Source organism: Hippocampus zosterae, chromosome 14 (genome assembly GCF_025434085.1).
Source record: "Hippocampus zosterae strain Florida chromosome 14, ASM2543408v3, whole genome shotgun sequence".
Taxonomy (NCBI): domain Eukaryota; kingdom Metazoa; phylum Chordata; class Actinopteri; order Syngnathiformes; family Syngnathidae; genus Hippocampus; species Hippocampus zosterae.
This window is the reverse complement of record NC_067464.1, coordinates 6457921-6480886: the sequence shown is the minus strand read 5'-3', so window position 1 is coordinate 6480886 and position 22966 is coordinate 6457921. Positions and strand designations below refer to the sequence as shown.

Sequence of the window (22966 nt, the reverse complement as noted above, 5' to 3'; positions counted from 1 at the left end):
TCTCTGCTGCTGTCTGCAACATTGATTTTTTTTTTTTTTTTGCTCGCCTGCGTGTTTCTGCTGACAGCGGCATTTCTCCATAACCCCGCTAACACACATCTATTACCACAGCAACGTCAACATCACAGCATCTCCCCCACTAATCTCCCCCACAACTCACTTCCACCTTGACGGACATGATCAATGTGCGCATTGTGGCAATAATATCAAGCAAGACTCAAGTCAGTCTGCTTCAAAATAGTGCACAGGAAAGACGTATGCATCACAAAATAAGTTGGTGTTAGCGTGATTCGGAGCCCTGGTGGAATATATAATTGAAAGAAAACAAGATGAAAGGTATACATATTTAAATTCAGAAAATTGAAAAAAAAACCACAACAAAATGTATCTTTCAAAAACCAAATGGCACATTAGCTTGAAAATGAAGACCCTCAAAAGTAATGTAAACTTATCAAGTCACATAGCTTGAGTCAAGTCGGGTCTTATGAATAAATCAAGATGAGTTTCCTTACAGTTTAGCCAAGCAAGTCCCAAGTCCTAAAAAATTGGCACCTTACGTCTGACTCAATTCAAGTCCGCCATCTCTGCTTTGTCGTATCTCATGTTGTCGATGGAAAAGCATCAACGATATTGTGTAGTGCAAAAGAGGTCATCGGATGCTCTGACCTCCACACAACATACGTCCCCAGCATGACATTAGTAGCACACAAAAGGCCGCCTGTCAGTGTTGCCTCCATAAATCAAACAGTTTGAGCTTTTGTCTCATCATGTTTCAGGTGGTGAGTTTTCCTCCTCCAATTGCTCCCCCTTCCATTTTGCTAAGCAGGCGCCGCTATTGACCACGAGGGAGATGAGCCCGAGGGCAGGACAGAACATTTGCACACATCATCATTTATCGACTCGTCTGCAACCTCCCCTTCGTGTCTCCCCCTCATTCATGTTCAAAGGGTTAAAACCACTACGAATAAAGGCTGTTTGATGTTGTTCTTAAAACAGTTTGTGCTGCTCCATTAAAAAAAAGAGAAAAAAAAGTAAGATCTCTCACCGGCAATCAACCCACATCATGGGGCACGACAAGTTTGCCATTAGGGTTTACTCCTGAATTACTTTATATATACTTTCCATTGGTTCGTTTAGGGTGGAAAAAAGTACTCGGTGCACAATTTATTAAACATCTTGATGAAGACAAAACCAAGCACTTTGAAAAGTCAATGTGGCACCGATTACGTCCCTCAAAGAACAACGGCGGGCTCAAAGCACCGTAATGCAAAGAGGCTTTTATTCTAATTATGCCGCGCTTTCATGGAGGTTTGGCTGTTTTAGCGAGCGGCGCACGGTTGGAGCGCAAGACAGGAAATGACAACGCACGGCCGGGTTGGGGAAGCGGTCCGAAAAAAAAAAAAAGACAAAGGAGGAAAAGGTTGGACAGACAGCGGGCCAACTGACGTCGAAACACAGTCAATGGCATCATTGTGTCTCGCATGGGCTTGTCCAACACTGGAGCGTTGACTGAGACGTATGTCTGCTTTTCCACGGTTGTCTTGGTGAGGTGGTCGCCGGGAAGTAAACTTGGCTCCTCTGAGTATCCCAAATATAACCAGAAGTAAGCCACTTTCTAATCTTAGCTTTGGGAAAATGTAAGCACCACAAGATAATTACCTTTACTCAAGTAAAGAAAAATCTCCTATGGTTACCTCTCTTATGCTTTGAGGATCACGCTACAATCAAATGATCCTGAAAAGTCCTGCAATTCAGAATTTGGACAATGTTTTAGTGAAACGCGGGATGCCGAAATGTCAACGTTTGAACAACCGCCAAGCATGTCATTGGCATACGGCGCAAAAACTCAGAACACATTAGAGGCAGTTGGACCCAACAAGAATGCATGGAGAGGTCCAAAATGCCTTTGCAGGGGAAGTTGACAGATTTCAGTTTGAACAATTGTTCCATAACGTGTACAAAATAAGAACCAGTTCTCCGAACAAAAATTGGCGACGACCAGTTCAAGGCTCATTCGATTAAGATTTCTGGACGCAAGTCCAGCTAAATGAAGACATCCACAGCAATGATTCTTGTCCTGCCTACCTCCCGTCTCATTGTGCCTTTTCTTTCATTTCTTTCCTCCTTTGCTCCCTCCCTCATCTCTCCCCAGCATCTCACTCTGACACGCACACCAGCACGGCCGAGGGGGCGCTTTTTATGGGCAGCGGCGCGTGCAAAACGACTCTGGCAAGGGCCCACCTCTGCCAAACCAATCAACATACCTGAAGCATGATTATCACGGGGCCGGACCCTCATTAACTGCATTCATGGTAGAGAAGGGAGAGCTTGATGGCTTATACCAGGGGTGTCCGAAGTCCGGCCGTTTGTGTCTCACTGTCCATGTTTTATTTATTTTTTTAGCTACTAAAGCATTTGACATAGTCCGCTGATACCAGTTTAAAAAAGAGTAAAGGTAGGTGTTGCAACACCCACATAAATAAGGCGAGTATCGGCAAGATAGCGATGTTTGGTACCTGTACTTGCCCATCCCTATAAACAAGTGGAATTGCACAGTCTCGAGTCAACCACATGAAAAAAAATGTAGGTGTATAATCTTGTTGATATTTGCTCCACAATAAATTAACTTAATTTCAATTGGATCTTAAAATGAGTGTATGACTGATATTAGACACTCACACCCTGTAATAAAAGAAAACCCCGTCTCAGCTTGCACCGTGAACACAGGCGGCGGGAAGGAAAATCGAAAGCAGCAAAAAAGTAATTTCAAGAGTGAGCGGGTTCCAGAAAAGTCAACATCCGCAGGCTTTAAGCGCTGCAGTTGGTTGCTTTCCTCAAACTGTAAGTGGAATGTTAAACCATGATTCCAAATATAGTACGCTTTGCTACATTGCACTGTCTTGCACCAAACTAAACTGGGCTCTGACAAATCAAAACACATAAAAGCTACCACAGGTCGGATATTGATGTTCCCAAGAGGAGGGGGAATGATAATAAAACTTATTGGAAAGTCAAATGTTTTTCTCTCTCTCTCTCTGAAACATGCACACGCGAAGGTTACAATCACACACCATATCATTAAGGCTTTAGCCACTCTCTTCCTGCCTGCCCACCGCCTTTCTTGTACATTCTGTTCTCCCCACCAAAAGCAGAAGGGAAAGGAAGAAAAAAAAATCCACTCGCTCTTGCACTTGACATGAGCAACTTATGGGTTCCAAACTGCTCTGCCTAAAAGATGGTGGTTAATAAAGAGTCCAAGCAAAATAACCTCCACCGCGTCTTCATGTGCAGGATGTTTGCCAGTTAGTCCTTGCAAATGTGTGTGTGTGTGTGTGTTTAGGGATGCTGGCGCAGCAATGGAAGCCACAAGGTGGTGTCGAGCTGGTGCTTGGCCCGCATTTTTCCAACAAAGTGAAAACCGGTAGCCCATAATGTTCGGCTTGTCGTTTTCTGTGCTGTCATGTAACTATTTTTCCTCAATGATACTGAGAGATGACTTACGGCCTGTATCGCTCGAAATTGGACATGTTTGGGGAAAAATATGAAGAACATTGCAACGTCAGGAATACGATTATTAAAATATGTCCCAGGTCATTTTTTGGTTTGTTTTTACAGTCGGTAAAGTCTTGTGTGCGAAGAAATGTTAAAAAATGAATTGGAAGCGATTTGTATCATTGCACACTCGCCATTAAAAAGTTAACACCGAAGCACAACCAAAGTTAACACCAGTCTATACTGGGACGGGGAGGGGGTGGGGGGTACGGTACTTGTCGGAAAACCCCATCCATCGCAACGGGGCGGGAGGAGTGAGGTGTTAAATCTTCACACCCACTATTCCAGTTCCGGTTCGGTTGTGATAATACCTCAGTCCCTGTCAGCATAACATAAACCACATTTAAATAAATACTTGAACACATACACATGTACAAATAATCCGAGACAATTACGTGCTTTTGATTATTTTACAAGTCCTAATGGATTAGGTTTGTTTGACTTCTCCGCACTATAAACTTTTATGAGTTTGGCAGACTCTCTCTGGTCTTGGCCCAGCAATTTAGAAGTTTTTCGAGGCCCCCTACAGGCCCCCACCGACATCGTGTTGTTGAAGCCCTGAACCCATACGCGAGGGAGAATCAAGAGATGGTGGAAATGGGGGAAGTTCATAAATGCCAGGAAAAGGATTTGGGATTTATCATCTCTATATCGCTTTTTCTGGAAAAAATGGCCATTTACAATTGCACTTACACATTTATTGCTTTTCTAATTTGCTTACCCTCACACGGGTCGCGGGTGTGCAGGAGCCTATCCCAACTGTCTTCGGGCAGTAGGCGGGGCACACTCTGACAATCACAACTAAGGACAATTTAGAGTGTTGCATTCAAACGCATGCATGTTTTTGGAATGTGGGAGGAAACCGGAATACCCGGAGAAACCCCACGCAGGCCCAGGGAGAACATACAAACTCTTCACAGGAAGTCAGGAATCGAACCCTCACCTCTGCACTATGAGGCAGACGCCCTAACCAGTCAACCCACGTGCCGCCCCTTTCTTATAATATTTTTGCGATAATTTTGTCAGAAATAATATGACCATTTCGACAACACTGCATTCAAAATTGGAAGTACTTTGTTTAAAGCAATACTTGGACCACCTGCATCAATATGCACACGAATCTGCAAAACAGTCCGCGCAGCTACCAGGATTCACACCAATGGGCAATTTTGTCTTTAATGACACTAACATGCATGTTTTGGAAATTTGGGAGGAGTACTTCAAGGGGAGTACTCATAGAAAAATCCATGCAAGCCCGCTGAGATCACACGAACTGCACAAAGAAGCCGGAGCCAAAATTATAATCCAGAACCCGTCAACTGTGTGCCATAAGTGCTAACCACGACTTCAATGTGCTGCTTTTTAGAACACAGCAAAGTTAGTATTTCCTACCATCGAATACAAAAGATTTGGTTTTGTTTTTTCATGGAATAACTGTTCATTATCCCTACATGCAATGAAGGAAAAATAATCCATCTCTGCGGTACAGTTCCCGACATGAATTCTAAAATTACAATCCCACAGGCTTGCAAAGAAGACGGAAATGTATTCAAAATCATATTTTTACAATGTAATATGTCCTTGTGTACTATTTATTAGATTCAAGCTCTCCAACTATTTTGACATCAGTCTTTGGCAGCGCCATTGAGTCTCTATTTAAAGCTACTGTACATTTACAGCTGTTGAAGTACTCTCAGCGATCAGGAGACGTCAGCTAAACTGCTTTACAGACCCAAGCGCGAAGTGGGAAGAAAATAAATAAAGAAGTTTGCGTCACAGTTTGACGCCGAAAAGAGAACATGCAAACATGATGACACTTGTTGTGTCGACAAACTATCTGTGTGATTTAAGTGATTCAGACGCACAGACGGGGAGCCAGGGAGTCGTTGAGAATTCTTATTCTTTACACATACGCACTATACCTGAACGGTGTGGTGCTCGTGCTCACATTTATTTAGATTTGCAAAGCAGTTGGCCTGCGCAGTGTCAGTGACATCCACAAGGCAAGCCGGGCAGAATGGGAGGAAAAAAGTAACCGGTTGCCACCGAGCGTACAAATGCATTAGCAGGCTTATCGAAGCGCTAAGAGAGATTTATAGTGAAACCGCTACCTCACATCCGTTTTTTCCCCTCCCCCTTTTTTCTGAGCACGCTCTTCCCAGATGTTGCTGTTAGACTGAGTTTGAAGGAACTGCCAGTAAATCAAGTGTCAAGTACATCTGTAGTTGAAATGTTTCGTGACAGAAATCCCGTTTTGAAACTGGATTGATTCGGATGACGGCAGGTCAACGAAGGTCTCATCTTTCGACCGACGGGTAGAAGAAATCATTGACTTAAATGTTAAGTCATTCTGACAATTGTGTGAAATTCGTTTTGGAAAAATCACGTGTCAAAGACGTCGAGGCGAAATGGCCAACAACCAGCAGCTGTTGTGTCAGTCTCAACGAGCCTCGCAGCTTAAAGCAGAGCTGGTGGACCACCAACTCTCCAAATATCCCAAACGAGACAGCCTGTTTATTATTCCAATAGTGGATAATAGAGCCTCAGACCTTGAACGTTAAGGGAGTTAAACAATTTGAAGTTTGAACTAAACATAGGTTACAAAACTTTCCAAAACCCAAACCAAAATGTGGTTTGTGTACGTGTGTACGTGTGCACGTGTGCGTGTGTAAACCCTTTCTGTGGGATAACAGCGATGGTAAGACGGAAAGAAAAACAATACAAATAGAAGAGAATTAAAAAATGAAAAGTGAAAGTGAAGTGGTCCTCCTCCAAGCGTCAATGGCTTCACGATCAACAACTATTTTCCTACCCTTCTTTCTGCACTTACATGATAAAAGCATATTCGGAGCACCAACACACAACAAAACGTCCACGACTTTCCGTTCTGAAACACTCGAAGCTGCATCTGTCTCCAACCTTGTAAAACAGAACATTTCTTCTCATTGACTCCAAATGTCGCCTGCTCACGCACAAATCAACAGACAAATAAACCAAACACTTTTTCACATTAGTAAGGGGAATTTATTTCAGCTTTTTGTCGTTTGAGTCCTGATGGAACGCTTCCTCTCTCGGACAGGGGTGTCAAACTTGTTTTTGTCGCGGGCCAGTTGCAGGGCTGTTATGACTGTTAAACCATATAAAGAAGTCAGGGGTGGAGGGGGGGGGGGGGGGGGGGGTAACAAGAAAATGCTCACAGTAGCTCTCTTATTTATTACATGTGAGAAATTGAAATTATGGTCCAGATTTGAGCAATCATCGTAGAAGTTGACATGTTTGACTTGCATTCGCGGGCCATATAAAATGATGTGGCGAGCCAGATCTGGCCCCCGAGCCTTGAGTTTGACCGAGAGTCTCGGAAAAAGGTGCATCTTTGTTACAACAGCGGAGGACGGGTGTGTTTCTTGGGGCTCACCGGTGTCATTCGCACCGCTCTTTGAGAACCACCCGTCTAAGAAACATGGCGTCGTCAATGGGAAGTTGACTTATATCCATGCAGTGGCACAGCTCCTTCGACTCGTATCAACCAGCAAAATATAACGCCGGTAGGAAAGCAAGAACTTCAAAATATTGAGATTCCCATGAATCCATTCTGTGATCAGTATAGCTCACCATAGCATCACCGGAAATTCAGTCAAATGTCAATCCCGACCAGTAACTTCGGTAAATCTTGAACATTAGATCATCACCACGATGCTTGGATCAAGAACATTCACACTGCCAACATGCGTGACTCTTAACACGCTGCTCTTCCACTTTCTGCCTGGTTACCTTGCTCAGTTACTGTTCACCCTCCCCATACTTTGACGTCAGATGTTTGTTGCAGCTTCACAAGAAAAAGCAAACGCAGGGAGACCATGGAGTCAAAGTGAGAGAGAGAGAGAGAGAGAGAGAGAGAGAGAGAGAGAGAGAGAGAGAGCGAGAGGGGGAGGATGAGTGTGAAGCAAGCCCGCAGAATGCAGAGTAGGAAGCTGCCTGAGTGGATTACTGCGACAGGAATGCAGCAAGCGGGTGCTGAGAGGCAACGGGCAGAGAAGAGGATCGGGACGAGGCGAAGGAGGAGGGGGAGTAGAGGTTGCAGGAGGCAATCGTGATGCCGTACGTCAGAGGAGAGATAACAATATGGACTGAACCACCTTTCCATGACTACATCAACAGGATGAGTCAAGAGTCGTCTCGAATTGAGTGTGTTGGTGGGAATTTTTGTCCCATTCGACCAGGAGAGATTTTTTTTTTTAAGGCCAGATGTTACTAACTTTGGCTCACGATATCTCAGTTCAGTTTGGGTCACAAACTACAAAGTAACTCAACAGTGCCTCTGCGGGCTGCAGCCTAGTAGTACGCTCCAGTTGCTTTGGGACATGGTTTATGAATTTAAAAAAAATATACAGTTTCATACAAACGTCTGAATTATTAATGAACAATTTATTAGGTCTGTGCCAATGGTAGAGTCCTGCTCGTTTGCTCCTAAAATGTGAGCTCAAAGAAACATGTATGATACTCGATATTTGTCAGACCACGTTTTGGTCATTTGAATCACATTGGAACGATTCCACCCTGCCGTGGAATTCAAAACGGGATTTCAGCCCTCATTTTGGGTCATTCTTTGTGAACCTGGGGAGTAGAATTCAAACGTATAGAGCAATAATCGCTTTTCTAATGTGTCAACATTGGCGGTGGTCCCCAGTCTCCTAAGTAACTAATTCAACCAGCCAATTGAGCCCAGAAAAATAATTATGTTTACATGTTGACAGTTGAGATTAATGTCACAATTGATACATAAGATACTCTGTTTACGATGAATGTGTCAAGCTCTTTTGTGCACCAGGAAGGGGGCGGGGAGGAGGACATGGGTCCCTTTACGGCTCATCATTATGCATTTGTTAAGCGTTTAGCTCAGAGAATCCCGAATAGTTCATGTGAAAGGCAAAAGGCCCCCATATTGTACTTATTGACACCAACAAACATATTAGTGCCGTGATCCGTACGGCGTGATTGAAAAAAATACAGTAGTGTGCCACTCCTGTGTGCAGCTCGAGGCTACGGGGAAGGAAGCTTGGCGCCGGCATTTGTGCCCGACAGGAAACATACTTGCACAAAAAGCTGAGAGGAAGTGGAGAAGAGGTGAGGAGGAGGAGGATGAAGACGGGAGGGGGGTGGGGGTAGATGGGCAAAGGAGAAAAGCAAATATGTAGAATTTAGACACTGACTAAGAGACACTTGAGTGAGGTAAAAAAAAAAAGTGCTTATATAAGATATAAAATGGACACAGAACAGTAGGCAGACCTCCAACAGAGCCGAACTGTTAAGAGTACTACAAATAAAAAAAAAAAGCATTAAAGTATTGAATTCAGAGTGGGCTTTTTATATCAATGGTCATTGAGAATTTGGTGTCTTGTGTACAAATGACGGATGAATAGAAAACGTGAGAAATGGAAGTGCTCCGTTGCATCCAGTCCCAGTCTGTGGTAGTTTGCTGGATAAAAGGAAGTGGGGGTCCACTGTCATGATAGTTGGAGATGATTGCCGGGCAAGTTTCGCTTCTGTTATAAACCGTGTTACTCTTTTTGTCTTGGTTGTTATTTCCTTTTTGGAGTCCCAATCAGATGGCCTTGATGAGACTCTAAGCCGGAGCAGCATGGCAGAGGAGCGGCTAGCACACCTGCCTCGCAGTTCCGAGGTTCACCTCCATTTTCATGTTCTTGTAGTGCTTGTGTAGGTTTTCTCCGGGTACTCGGGCTTACTCCCACATTCCAAGAACACGCATGCTAGGTTTCGTGAAGACTCGAAATACGTGATTCTCAATTGTCGTCAACCTACATCTGCCTATTCTTGCTTCGTGATGTTATTTTTGCTAGACAGCAAGTAGCAAAATGGCCGCCCCATGACGTGGCCCAAAACGGGTATTTTGCTGCTTAACTCATATCCCACAAATGCAATATTAATAGAACACATTATTGAAAATAATAATTTGGACTTTGTTTCCACTTCAGAATTTCAAGAAGTTAAAAAAAATCTAATCGAAGTTGTTAAGAAGAAAATAGTTCACCACCGTGTAACGTGGAGTTTTTTTGGGGGGGTAGGGATATGTTTATTAGTTTTTTTTTCTAACTAGGTACCTGTTTCATTAACCACCAAATTTAATGAAACTTGTTTTGCACAACATCATCATCGCCATTTTACAGACACTTAAGCAAATGCTGCAACGAAGTAACTGACTGGGCCATAACAGAAAAAAGCTAGCAGCAGCATTTCCACAAAAAGAAAAGAGTTCAGTATCAAACCTGTTTTAAATTGCAATTTAAAATGCTCTTAATGAACTGCAGATGAGCGGAACGAAACCCCAACACCCACCCCCATGCACACACATTTCAGACACATCCTTAAATTCTGATATGTTCACCGCCTCTCCCCAAAGTCTTGTTTAGCAAGATAGCAATTGTCAGTCGCTCACAAAATGCCACCACCTTTTGCTTGCGCCTGCATTTGACCTTCATCAGGGGGCTGACAATGATTTCAGTGTGGCGTGGATGAGGGCTATGTGATGGAGTCATACTAACATCCCGGGAGTGGATACGTGTTTTGTGGGCTTTGCGATAGACTCATGCATGAGCAGACAAGCCATGTTTGGCCACGGCAACACAAGGCCCTATTCACTTCTCTGGGGAGGCAATGGCACGCGCACACGCACACACACTATTATCATAATCATCATCATCAACAACGACGACCCAAGAAGCTCTCGAGTACTTCAAAACACACACACACACACACACACGCACACACGCACACACACAAAGCGCAGAAGACGCAGAAGCATTCCACGACAGTAGCATTCCATATGTTTGGTTAAGCACAGAGAATCCAGATTGAAGACAGCAGTCTGGATTGAATTAAAAGGATAAATGTTCAAGGAGAAGGACGAGACAAGCGGAAGAACGCCAAATTACAGCACAGTCAAAATTTTGAGCTCAATAAAACTACCGGTAAGTGGAAAAGTACTCTCCCCCCACCCACCCCCAAAAAAATTTCAAAATTGCCAGCCGACCGTCATAATGTGTGTGACATCAGGATGTCAACAGTCTGCGCATCTCGCTAGACTATCATACCTCGGTTTTCGATCATAATCCGTTCCAGAAGGCTGTTCAATTGGTTCGAAATCAGAAACGATTTTATTAGCCCATGATTAGGGGCTAATACACTATGCAGAAATAACAAAAACAGTCAGATTTGCGTAAATCGCAACAGACACGTCTGTTAAACAATGAATGCTATGTCAAATGTAAAGCTTCAGATAGACTGCAAAAAGCAGTAATACAGTAATACTCGCCCCCACAAAAATAAAATAAAATAAAAATTACTACAGAGAAGTAATATTTTCTCAAAAGCTTCAATAATCCACTATGAAGACGCTAAATTAAGAAATGTATTATATCATTCTAGGGTCAGTGCCACCAAAACATGCATCATGGTGGCCTGACAGGACCAGCATTCAAAAAGGCTCCGTGTGGGACCTTGCGGACTTCGTGTTATTACCCAAATCATTGTTGTGGTTAAACAACGAGAGCCACAATATTACATAATTACATATTTACATATGGTACCTCATCATTACATTTGGCATTGGTAATTTACTTGACAAACTAAAAAAAAAGAAAAAGCTTACTACACATATTTGATTATTTTTCTTCCTTTATTGGCATCCTCGTATATTTCTTGTGGCTCTCAAAAGTGAGACACTCTCCAGAACCCGCTTGACATGAATCACGCAGTGACTGAAATTATTAAAGCCTACATGGGGGGGCCGGGCTGCTTTGCAAAGTACGTTTTTTTTATTACCCAAAACCGCCACGTTGGTGTTGCTGTCACACAAATTTCCGGCGTGTATCCGACTTGTGTGGAAAATGAGATGCAAAATGTCATCGGATTGTTGAGAAACTTTGCCGCAAAATGGGATTTTCCACACTGCATGATAAAACGCTCTATTGCATTCATAAATTGTTCACAAAAACAAAAAACAAAAAAAACAGGTTGCAGCCAAAAGTCACTTTAAAAACAGTCCAGCAGAACTCTGAGGCAACAAATGTATTCCATGTGTGGCCTCTTTGCAATTCTGTGAAATATCCTTGCACAAACGAAGCAGGGATAAACTTCATTGATTTATTGATAGCTAAATAATTTTTCATTATCTACATTAATGGTGTTGTGCCCCATCTAACAAAGCCCAACATGATGTCAAGCTATGGGAAGGCTGAGCACAATAAACAGTTAAGCAAGCGCCTTTGGGTTTTCATTTTTATGTCATTTCCAATTCACATTCAAACATTTGCAACTGTCCAAAGTCATTTTACGGTGGTTAAATCCAATGTAACATCTTGATAAAATCTCAAAACATTACTTTCACCCTGGAATAACTACAGTGACTACAAATACCATCGAAATCTTTTGTTTGTTAGCTAGCATGCTAAAAGTTGGCTTGACTTTCAAATGGGGCATTTTCACATATCTTTTTCAACATTTGAGTCTTATTTGATGAAAACTATCGACTCGGCAGATCCGAACAAGTGTGAGTATCGTTAGCAGACGTTTTACAACCTGTGCAGTCTGTTTTCCAAAGACTTTATCTCATCTTAAACATGTCCGTACGCGCTGTAAAGATTTTTGTCTTGCCCATTTGTCATACATTCTTAAACCGTCATGTCTGTCAGTGAAGTGTTTGAGGAAAGGAAAAAAAAAATCCAGATATGCCTATCGTTTAGATTATTTGGGGAAATGTTTATCTCGGGGCATTTAGGAGATGTTTAGAGAACTGTTACACACCGTCATGTTACACTGATACCAGAAAAAACTTAGTTGCTCTCATTGTTCCTTTACATGATTAACCCTTTCGGGGACAGCGGTACAAGCCGAGTGTTATGTTAAGATTCTGACATTAAGTGGGAAAGTAAATGGGCTGGAATAGAAAGTCAAAGTTCATGATTTAAGTGCACGAGTGGAAAGGCATTTTTCACACCCGCACTTTTTGGTTTTCGTGGTTTTAGAGGCATGACAGGACGGTGAAGGGACGACAGCGACCCAGTGCAGGCGTGTCCATATTTGGCACAAGTGGCCTGCTGCAGTTTCCAAAGTAGTTACAAAAGAACGGCTGTACTTAAATTGAGAAGTAGGGGGCGTGATACAAGTCTACTTTATCTTACGCTAACATTTTCTCTTCTGCTGTCATGTGGACTTTGTATTGGTCTGTCATGGTGAAGAAGGAGCTGAAACCATAGGCGAAGCTCTCAATTTACCGGTCAATTTACGTTCCAACCCTCAGCAATGGTCACGAGCTATGGATCGCGATCGAAAGAACGAGATCAAGTGGACAAAATGAGTTTTCTCCGCAAGGTGTCCGGGCTCTCCCTTCGAGAAAAGGTGAGAAGCTCAGTCACCCGGAAGGGGGCTCAGAGTCGAGCTGCTTCTCCTCCACGTTGAGAGGAGCCAGATGAGGTGGCTCGGGCATCTGATTAGGATGCCTCCTGGACGCCTCCCTGGTGAGGGGGAGACCCCGGGGACAACCCAGGACACACCGGAGAGACTATGTCTCCCAGCTGGCCTGGGAACGCCTCGGGGCGGAGCTGGAACAAGTGGCTGGGGAGAGGGAAGTTTGGACTTTCCTGCTAAAGCTTTTGCCCCCGCGACCCGGGATAAACGGTAGAAAATGTATGGATGGATTTTTATTGTTAAAAATACGAAATTAGCACATTTCTACAACTTTCAAGCAACGTAGAATATTCATCATCATCTCTGTCCATTGTTAAGATTTTTTTTTTGGACTATGTCACGGGATTATGTCTTGTATGTATCAAAGACAACTCTGCCAAAATGTCTTGCTCGTCACAATGAAAAACATTAAGCCACCATCTCGCCACTTGAATGTGTTGTGTGTTGCCCGAATGAAACATTTATTTTCCCAAATCAGACGCACTGTCAAAGCCGCCTACCTCGTGTGCTGCCAACCAACACCGAATGGTGTTGCGCCATGGCAGCACCTGCACAATGAATGTGTTGATTGACAAAGTGCAACATGAAATGTTCTTAAGAGCCGACTGTTCACACTTTATGTTCTGGTATTGGCTGTTCCACTTCACTCCTGTTTGAGTCGTCAAGACTGTGAAAACAAATCAAGATTTTTCCAGCCTCTGTAAAGCCCGGACTGCAAATCCTCACTGTTCATGAAAAACATGCAACTCAGATCGTGACAACGTGGAAAACATGAGGCAGTGTGGAAAAAAGATCAAATATTTGAGATCCTGTTGTCCATTTTCAAATTTGTCTACGTCAACATCACAAATGGATTTCTTACATGTTAGATTTTCACGGCTGGAAGCTGCCAATTCGTACAATGCAAAGCCAATGACTTGATCTGAAACGGGCCAAAATTCATAACCGAGTGAGTTACGGTATCTTGTAATCAGGGTTAATTGTTCTGATGTATCGAGAGAATTTTTAACCTACCACTGGAGTGCAGCAGGAAACACCGCTTGAATTTGGTAAAGAACTGACCGACCTCATATGAAGGGGGATGTATTAAAGCAAAATATTTGGATTCAAATGAAGCGCAGATGATCGTCTGAGGCCATTTAGAGAGTCCCATCGGGTAAAACCAAATCTGAAATGAGGGCAAATGAAAGAATGGGTACGAGCCAGATCATGTTCAAGCTCCTCCGCCGGAGAAACTTTCAAAGGCTGAAACTTCATCCGGGGATCCACTGGAGAGGCGTTTGTATGGGCACCCATTTCCTGAGTGATTAACAGGATGTGTGTGTGCGTGTGTGTGTGCGCGCGCACTGGGGGTTGCAGCTCGAAGAGGTCCGGGGTTGTTTTGTCTGCTCGGGGTGGAAAGGAATGCTCAAGTCAAACAAAGCGGACAGGATGCCTTGCAAAAGGCGAGGACGAGGGTGAGAAAAGAGCAAGCAAGGAAGGGAGAAGGACGGCCGGAGACAGGAAGTCGAGGTCCACAATGTTGCGGCGAGAAGGAGCAAAAGAGGAGGTTGAAGTAACAGAGTCAGCGAGCTAGAGAGAGAGAATGAGGCGAGTGAGTTGATTTCTCATGAGTTGAACAGCATTCCTCCTCCTGCTGCTATTTGCATTCCGGCACAGCAAAGAGGTGGAGCGACAATTTCGTCGACAAGCTGTCAAATGGGAAGAAGAAGAAGAAAAAAAACCATTCGGCGCTTCCAACTTGACTGTAAACCTGCAGAACCCGTCCTAATATCTAATGACTAATGGCCCTCGGGCTCTCCTTGTTCCACAAAAACATACTAAGTGTTACACACACTTACAACACAGCTGCAGTAAATGGACGATTAGATTTATTCATACAACAGAAATACTTTGTGAGACAGAAATCCCCAAATGTGCCAAGTTAGCAAAAACGTAGCAGGCTCAGCGGTCGAATTTAATGATTTTTTTAAAAACTCAAAAATGATTTTTTTTTAAAAAGGTCAAATGAAGGAAACAAACGATTGCTTTAGTCTCAGTTGAATATGATGTCAGATGCAGCAAAGTTAGACACAGTCACACATCCCGACGCGATACACAACTGCTTCGGGCATCATTATTCTGCTTAATACAATACTGGCATTGAAATGGGAGCTCGGAATATCCCGAGACAGTGGAAATCGTATGAAGAAAAGATTAATGTGACGTGCAGAGGGACAAGGAAATTTATTCTGCAAACTCCACCAAGCGGTACAGTTTGGTACTTACTGTACAAAAGTTTTGCTATCTGTTGTGAAGGATTCAGATTTTGTCAGTTTTTGAGCCAGCTGCCAAAAGTTAATAGGACTGTGCCGTCCATTCATTACTTTGTTCGAATGCTTATGCTCTTGTCTTTAGGGGAGAGGCGTGGTACATTCTGAACTGGTTGCCAGTCAATCACAGGGGACATAAACAAACAACCGTTCACACCGTGATGAAGCCTGAGTATACAGAGAGGTACGGGAGAGAGAGAGAGAGGGAGAAGATAGGCATTCCGCACAGGAAGGTCTGAGCGGAGATTCGGGCTAGCGTAGAATTGTACGACTGACATGTTTTCGCGATTTTTACATGGATGCTATAGCTATTGCCGTCCCGCCCGCACATCAGGCAATGCATTGAAAGGCAAAAATCAGAGATCAATACATGTAAACAGCAGGGTGACAAATAGCCGAACATGGAATGAGCACTTCAAACGCCTCAATAACAAATAAACGGATACATTGAAGTACATGACCTACTCCTCGCAGCGCTCATCTCACGAAATTGTCACATTTGCATGATGCAAGTTGAATTATTAGCGCAATAGATGTGGCGTCACAGTAACGTCACAGTAATTTACGTTAAGTTACGTTTGGAGAATCCTTCCAAATTTCAACCCGTCTGAATTTTTCAACTGAAACTTGCCAGTCAAAATAGAAGAAGAGGTTCCCCCAAGTAGTAGGTATGGAGAGATACAGCACGTCAAAAAGTTTTTGGACCAGATTTTCTATCGGTGACGTCACCAAAAAAACAACAACAAAATTAACACTATTCCAACGAGATTTAGCGTTTTATTTTATTTATTTTTTTATTTTAGTTGGATCTACCCCTTGAGATGAACGATCATTTTAAAAGGGGTCCAATATGCAAAATCAATCACATAGAACGGCGCTAGTTTTTGCCCACGTGGCCAATGTCCAATGTGACATGTAAATATAAAACGCCACAGCATATATCGATTCAAAAACATTTTTGTGACGTTGCTAATGTAAATGTAACGCCATCAGATATTGATCATCTTAATCTATTTGATTTTTTTAAAAAATGTGAGCGCCATTTACGGTGCCACCCAAACTGTTATTGTCTGACTGGATTCCTTTGCATCGTGATCAACCTTTCAATTCCCATGGCAGGAGTTACAAAATGATTTTGTGCAATCTCTGTTTGGATTTTTATAAATTGCGTATCTTCAATGACTTTTGAAAAATCTCAAGGAACCTGTCAAATAGTTTTTGGAGGCCATTTATTTTCATTATGGGCACTCCAATAAAATCAACAGCAACCACTACTGCGAGCTGCATTTTCACTTCAGTTTCAAAGTTCAGCCGCCAAGCACTTCCTTGTGCTGTTGTTGCTGCGTGAGGCAGACCCTGCCCAGTCGCGGAGTGAGCCATTCTTTGACTGGCAGAGCAGAATTGATAGGCTGCTATTGTTTCCTTTTAAGGTCAATTGTGTCTGAAATGCTTGGCATTGCTGAGAGTGCTGATGCGGCTCACTCGCCAGAGAGATAAAGCACAAATTTAGCAGTGTTCATGAGCCCGGTTACACACCTGGAGGGAGGGAGGGACGGAGGGAGGGAGGGATAAAGTGCAAGTGAGAGAGGCTGACAAGGAATGAGAGGGGCGGGGTGACTAAAACAAAATGAATAAACTCCATTAAACACTGTCGAGAAGCTGACAAAGAAAACAATGACACCGCGCTATCCACTGTCATTTTTTTCTTCTGCAAAACTAGTTGTTTGATTTCTATGTCAAATATGGATATGCCGATAGATTAATGAGAGAACTCCAGCCGTCCATTTTCCGATCCGCTTATCCTCACAAGGGGCATGCTGGAGCCTATCCCAGGGCAGTAGGCGAGGGACACCCAGGTTTGTTTGCCAGCCAATCACAGTGAGAGAACTCTCCTCCAGCAAAGAGTCTAGTTTTGTAATTGTCAAAACTAGCAATACTTCGATTAAAGGCTATGTTTGTAAGATTCGTCCTTTGACTTTCAGCTGGCCATTAAGTGGCACCGAATATGTTCTTGCAAATGTCGCATGTTGTTCCAAATGGATAGAACATAGTTGACTGAAAAAAAAAATTAAAGGGATAGCACGAACGACGGAGCACTACAAAGTAAAGAAGGACTTCAGTTGCATACATGATGGAATGATGAGAAAATTATGACTGGTGTTTGCTCACCGGTTAAACTAGAAAGATTTGTTGGAAAACTTCCAAGGCACTTTTGGACAGATCTGTAATCTCAGGGTTGGGTTTATTGTGCCAAATCGGAACCTTCTTTCAAATGTATAGAAAGCAGGATGACAGTTAGCCACAACCAACGACAGGGAAATGACGACGACTCATCAATTAACATTCTAAACTGTCGCTCAATGGTCTCCAACCAAGGGTCCGTGGGGCCACTTGGTACTGGGCTGCACAAAGACACATGTGCTAACTAGCTAGCTAGATAGCTAGATAAATAAATAAGATAGCTACCTAGCTTGCGAGATTGACAAACATTTTTAAAAAGGTAATGGTTGCCAGTCCGTGAAAACCTTGTTGGTAACGGTCCGTCGTGAAAAAAAAACGTTGTGGACCACTGCTATAGTTTATACAACAGAAAGTTTATTGCCCCCAAAATGAGTCACGCTAATTAAATTTGTTGCACATGTGGAACACATTCGGTCCAAGCAAATTTATTACCTTTAATTAGGCCTACAGGACAAATGAGGAAATACCACCCTCTCAACTATCAGATAACAAACTATAAATCTTAAACTGTTAACGTGACTAACGACTTTGTCACTTGTTGAGGCACATGATGTTTGGGAAAAAAAAAACAGTGGAGGCTAGAAAACAAGGACCTGCAACTCCATATTTCACCGGGTAGTCAAAACACAAAATGGATACACCTGTGTGTCACAGCTACAGGAACAGCCATACACAATAAACTATACCTTTAAAATGCTGATGAAATCAGCAATATTCCAAGTCTCTAACTTGACACATTTGTGCATAGATGCAATGGACCGAACTGCATAAATGCACTGAAATGTAAGGGAGAGGGAAGGGGGGGCAAGCTGGCTAGGCTTTCACAAATAAACCCAGACGCTTGGAGAAAGGGAGGAAACGGGCTGAAGGTTGGATCATAAAATATGCCTGGTATTCAACAATGTTCCACAGTGCACAAATGAGCCTCTCAGGGACCTGTGAGTGTTATGGGATTCCTGTGAGGCTCCTGGGACCGAATGTGTCCGCGTGAACGCACATTCCTTTCGCAGCTCCACGAGTGTTATCTCATGATAAATGCACCTTAAACTGTAAAGACCCAATGCTGGCTCAGGACAACGCAAAGTCAATAATTAACTCGTTTTTTTTTATGGAAACATAGCTGCCGAGTTGCTTTTTGTTCACGTGCTAACAATCCATCGGGTGATGACTCCAAATAGTTAAGCCTCTGCTCTGTAAGAAAAGCAAGTTCCTCAACACATTTTAGATCACTTCTCTTGGAAGTAACTGAGAGTTATAATGGTTCACATAGTTGATGTTAATGCGGTGGACATGGCTCAACATCCTGCAATTGACTAGTGATCCGTCTCGGATTGAAACCCCCATCCCCGCACCCCCCACCACACCGCCAAGAAACACATTAGTAGTCTTCAGGCCTGTTCTAAAAATAGCTCACCAGTGATGGCACATTATGATTTCCCAGGAAATGATCATTTAAAAATTTAGAAAAATGAAGTTTGCATCTTGATATTTGTCCATTTGCCACTTCTTCAAATCATTGATAATTATCAGAAATCGTTCGCAAATTACACATCTTCACATATAATAAGATAATTCATCATTTGTATCCCTGTAATTTAAGATAACACGACCAATTTGTTATTTCAGAAACGTGGGTAAAACCTGTAACTCTGTACGTTAATCTTTAGCCAAAAGTAGCTCTCAGTTTCAAAAAGGTCCATGATCCCAGGTCGGAGTAAAAGCAGGAACGTTTTGGGAAGGTTTCATGTACAGATGACAAAAAATAATAATAATAAATCACGCACACATGTTAGAAAACACTGCAATATCCCAGGCATTCTAAACAAACATTTTGGGAAATCATGCAATTCGGACACAGTAGCAGTGTTTTGAATGTTAGCACAGCAACGGAAAAAATCACAACATTTTTTCACTTGCATACAAACTAAATTATGACATCGGTAAGCCCGTGAGTTCAATTGTGCACATTTTCCAGTCATGACGAATCTAGCGTGTTACTCTTCAATTATCACCAAACAAAACTACGAAGACTGTATTGCGAATGTTTGGGGAACATCTTTGTGACCGTTAGTGACCTTGAACGAACCTTCAAGAAAAAAATAATAAATCAACAACAACATCTGGGCTGTGGGCAAACACTGGCCAACCTCCTTGTAATGTGTGAATGAGCCTCAAAAGCAATGCTAGCATGTTACGAAAAACAGCCCTCAGCTAGATGAAACCAAAATAACAAGATAATTAAAAAATAACAAAGCAAAAAAAAAAAAAAAAAAAAGAGGTGCTGGAAATAGCCAAGCAGTCATTCTTTGCAAGCATCTGTAGCACAGATTCAAGACCCTAAATCAAGGCATGCCGATATATGGGCCAATGGAGAAATGTAAGAAAGAAGAACATTTATATATATATATATATATATATACACTACAGCAAAAAGCATCTCTAACCAAATAAGGGTACTGTCGCCAAAAGTAAGAAAAGACAAGAACATTCATTCGGAGTCAAATTATCACGTTGCCGTTTTCGACCACTGTTAAGTGCTCGAGGCCGTTTTCTCGTGAGCCATTGATGAGCTGTTTGTGCTGCGGTTTTGGGTCTGTCAGACAGACCTCTTTTGAGCGTATTCCATCAGTATCCAAGATAAACTGCTGCTGGAGAAAAAAACGTCCTCTCAGACACTTGCCTGCAAAACAACTTGCACAAGACCGTGTCTCTTTTTTTTTGTCTTTTGTAAGTGACAATACTCATGGCCAAGGGCGAAAATGATGCAATGCACTTGGCAAAGTCAACTTAGCCCATTCATAATGTAGACAGCAAAGCAGATGTTGTCGCTGATTTCATATAAAAGAGATGCTCAATTTAATTTCTCAAGAAATGACTGAGACATGTTAAGCCATTGTCATTCCAAAGCTTGGTGGTAACTGACGGGAACAAATTAAATAGCGCTCACGTTAACTAGCAAAATTAAAACAAGGCTCGAAAGCAATCAGAACCATGTTTCACTAATTTAATGACTTTATTTTCTCATTATATGACTATTCTTTTTTTACATAATTTTTTGTGTAAGCATAATGTGCAAAAAAAAATTGGGGCAAAAAAATATATATACGCATTACAATACATTCAGAGTGCACGTTTCAATGCTAGAATTTGGATTTGGGGGCGAAATCCTTTTTTTGGGGTGTAATCCTTCACGTTACATATTAATTACTCTGTCTGGGTGGTGTGTGAACCAAATGCGTCCCCCAAGTGACTCGCATACGCAGAAAAGACGCTGCACACACTCACAACGTAGTGTTTACGGAAGTAAACAGGGCCCAGCATGTTGGGGATCATCTTTTAGCATCTCATATCTTCAGAGGAGCAATGAGGGAGGAGGTAGAAATATTTTGGGGAAATGAGGCGAGGCTTTTTGACTTAATTACATGGGGACATCACGAAAGATGACATAAATGAATCGTCTGCATGGCTCAATCGCTACACCGAAACTGTTCAATTTAATCCTTTCAGTGGGAAGTCAAATATAAAGACAACACTGTTCAATTAATGTGACTGTATGGATGTTCACACTCACTGCGTCATTAGCCTAATGATATTCCAGAGTAGTTAGTCTACGATCCCCATCCCTGGTCTCATCCATCACCTGATTTAATGACTTACTCATTTATTTTCCTCTTCCACATGAAATTGTTGTCCAGATTGACTTGCTGGACAATTCCATGAAAACTGGAGAATTGCTCAAGGTCCATTAAGAGGTGGAGAAAAAAAACAAAAGACAAAGCAACAGTGGAGAAAAAGAAGACGGGTAAGTGATTAATAGCTAGGTTGCTATGGTGTCCCAACATTCTTCTCCCTTAGAACATGTATCTGCTGATCACAGGTAAAATAATCTGTGAGAGGAATTTTATTTTGATAACTGCCCTGAAGATCGGAAACCTGCACAGGAGTGCGTGTTGCATTTCCCCTCACACGATTCACCAAAACTGAGCTAAAAACTCATGACGCCCATGTGAAGGTCCAAAGTCTGGAAGTCCTCCAAAAGACAATCCAGGGCTCATGAAGCTAATTGACTGGGGCGGCACTTTCAAAAAACAAACAAACAAAAAAACTGAGGCAATGATAATGTCAAAGTAATCTTAACTGTATGAAAAGATGAGTGACTATCTTGATATTTGCTGAAAAGGCTACATTTTATTCCCCCAAAAAACAAGAAGTCTGCCCAACGGCCATCGTATCCTGAAATAACTCCTAAGTCAGGTCACTTGTATCTCAAGGCACCACTGCATTCTTTTTGATGGGATGGAAGGAACTTTCTGAATGTAAATGTAATGTAAAAGTGCTCAGCGACCACAAACGTGACTGGCCCTGGTTGGGTTTCCTTTCAAAGGAGGAACTAAATCGGATGTGGCGCACTTACAACTTGACATTTTTCCTTCGAGATCAAAAGTTTGAAGACATCAGACAGATCATAGCAGGAGCATGAACATGATACAGCGTTTGAGGACAACAGGCATCCACCCCAAACAAAAACATTATCATTTGATCATTTTTGAATTGCTAACACTTGTGCGATCGACATTCGGCGGTCTCTGCTATGCTCAACAAAATATTCAAAAGCGTCAGATGTCTAACGTCGAGTGGATGTCGGCACGCTCGTCTCCAACGCGGCCTTAAACACTGGATAGCCTCTGGATGAACCCGACTTCTGCTGAGCGCTGCACCGGTTCTGACTTCCACAACGAACCCCTGCCAACCACTGTCGCGTCAGTCAGGGCCTAACTGACTGCAAATAACAGACTAAAGCCTCATAAATCCTGGAGGAGCGAAGCAGTAACTGTAGTCCTGGGAGGGGATGTTGAAAGAGAGATATTATAACGCAGGGTACAAAAACAATCAAAATGGGAAAGTCGCTATCCAAGACATACAAAACCAGCTGCCGGGTGAAGAACTATGTGTCAACACTTTACCTTTTATGGCTGTTACTGAGGTTTACAAAGTGGTGTGTAAAATGTAGATGGCACACGGTGATTATTTCACTTCTTTTTCATTCATCGCAGGTCGGTGATCGGATTCCCCGAATTAAGACATTGGAGCTTTATTGTTCCTCCGCATGGTATGCAGGCACAACTAGACTTTGATCTACCTGTCAATAGTTAACCCATGAATTGCTTTATTTCATGCTCCTGGTGGTAATGCGCTTTCTTTTCTGATACGATGTTGAAAATACAGATCGGACGCATCGACAGTTCATGTTGATCCCCCGCACCGCTCCAACAGGCAGAACGGCAAACTTGTCATAGCGCATTCGGGACGGTTTTAGACTTGGGTAAATTATCTTCTCTAAACTTCACGTCATACTGCCATGAAGGTCTGGCTAGTAA

The 22966-nt window shown here is 42.6% G+C and overlaps 2 protein-coding genes across 2 annotated transcripts in view; both read right to left on the bottom strand.

Annotated features, from left to right (window-relative positions):
- Nucleotides 1-22966, bottom strand: part of dync1h1 (dynein, cytoplasmic 1, heavy chain 1) — a 343117-nt gene that overhangs the window by 67658 nt on the left and 252493 nt on the right. The window lies entirely within an intron of this gene.
- Nucleotides 1-22966, bottom strand: part of luzp1 (leucine zipper protein 1) — a 46106-nt gene that overhangs the window by 13178 nt on the left and 9962 nt on the right. The window lies entirely within an intron of this gene.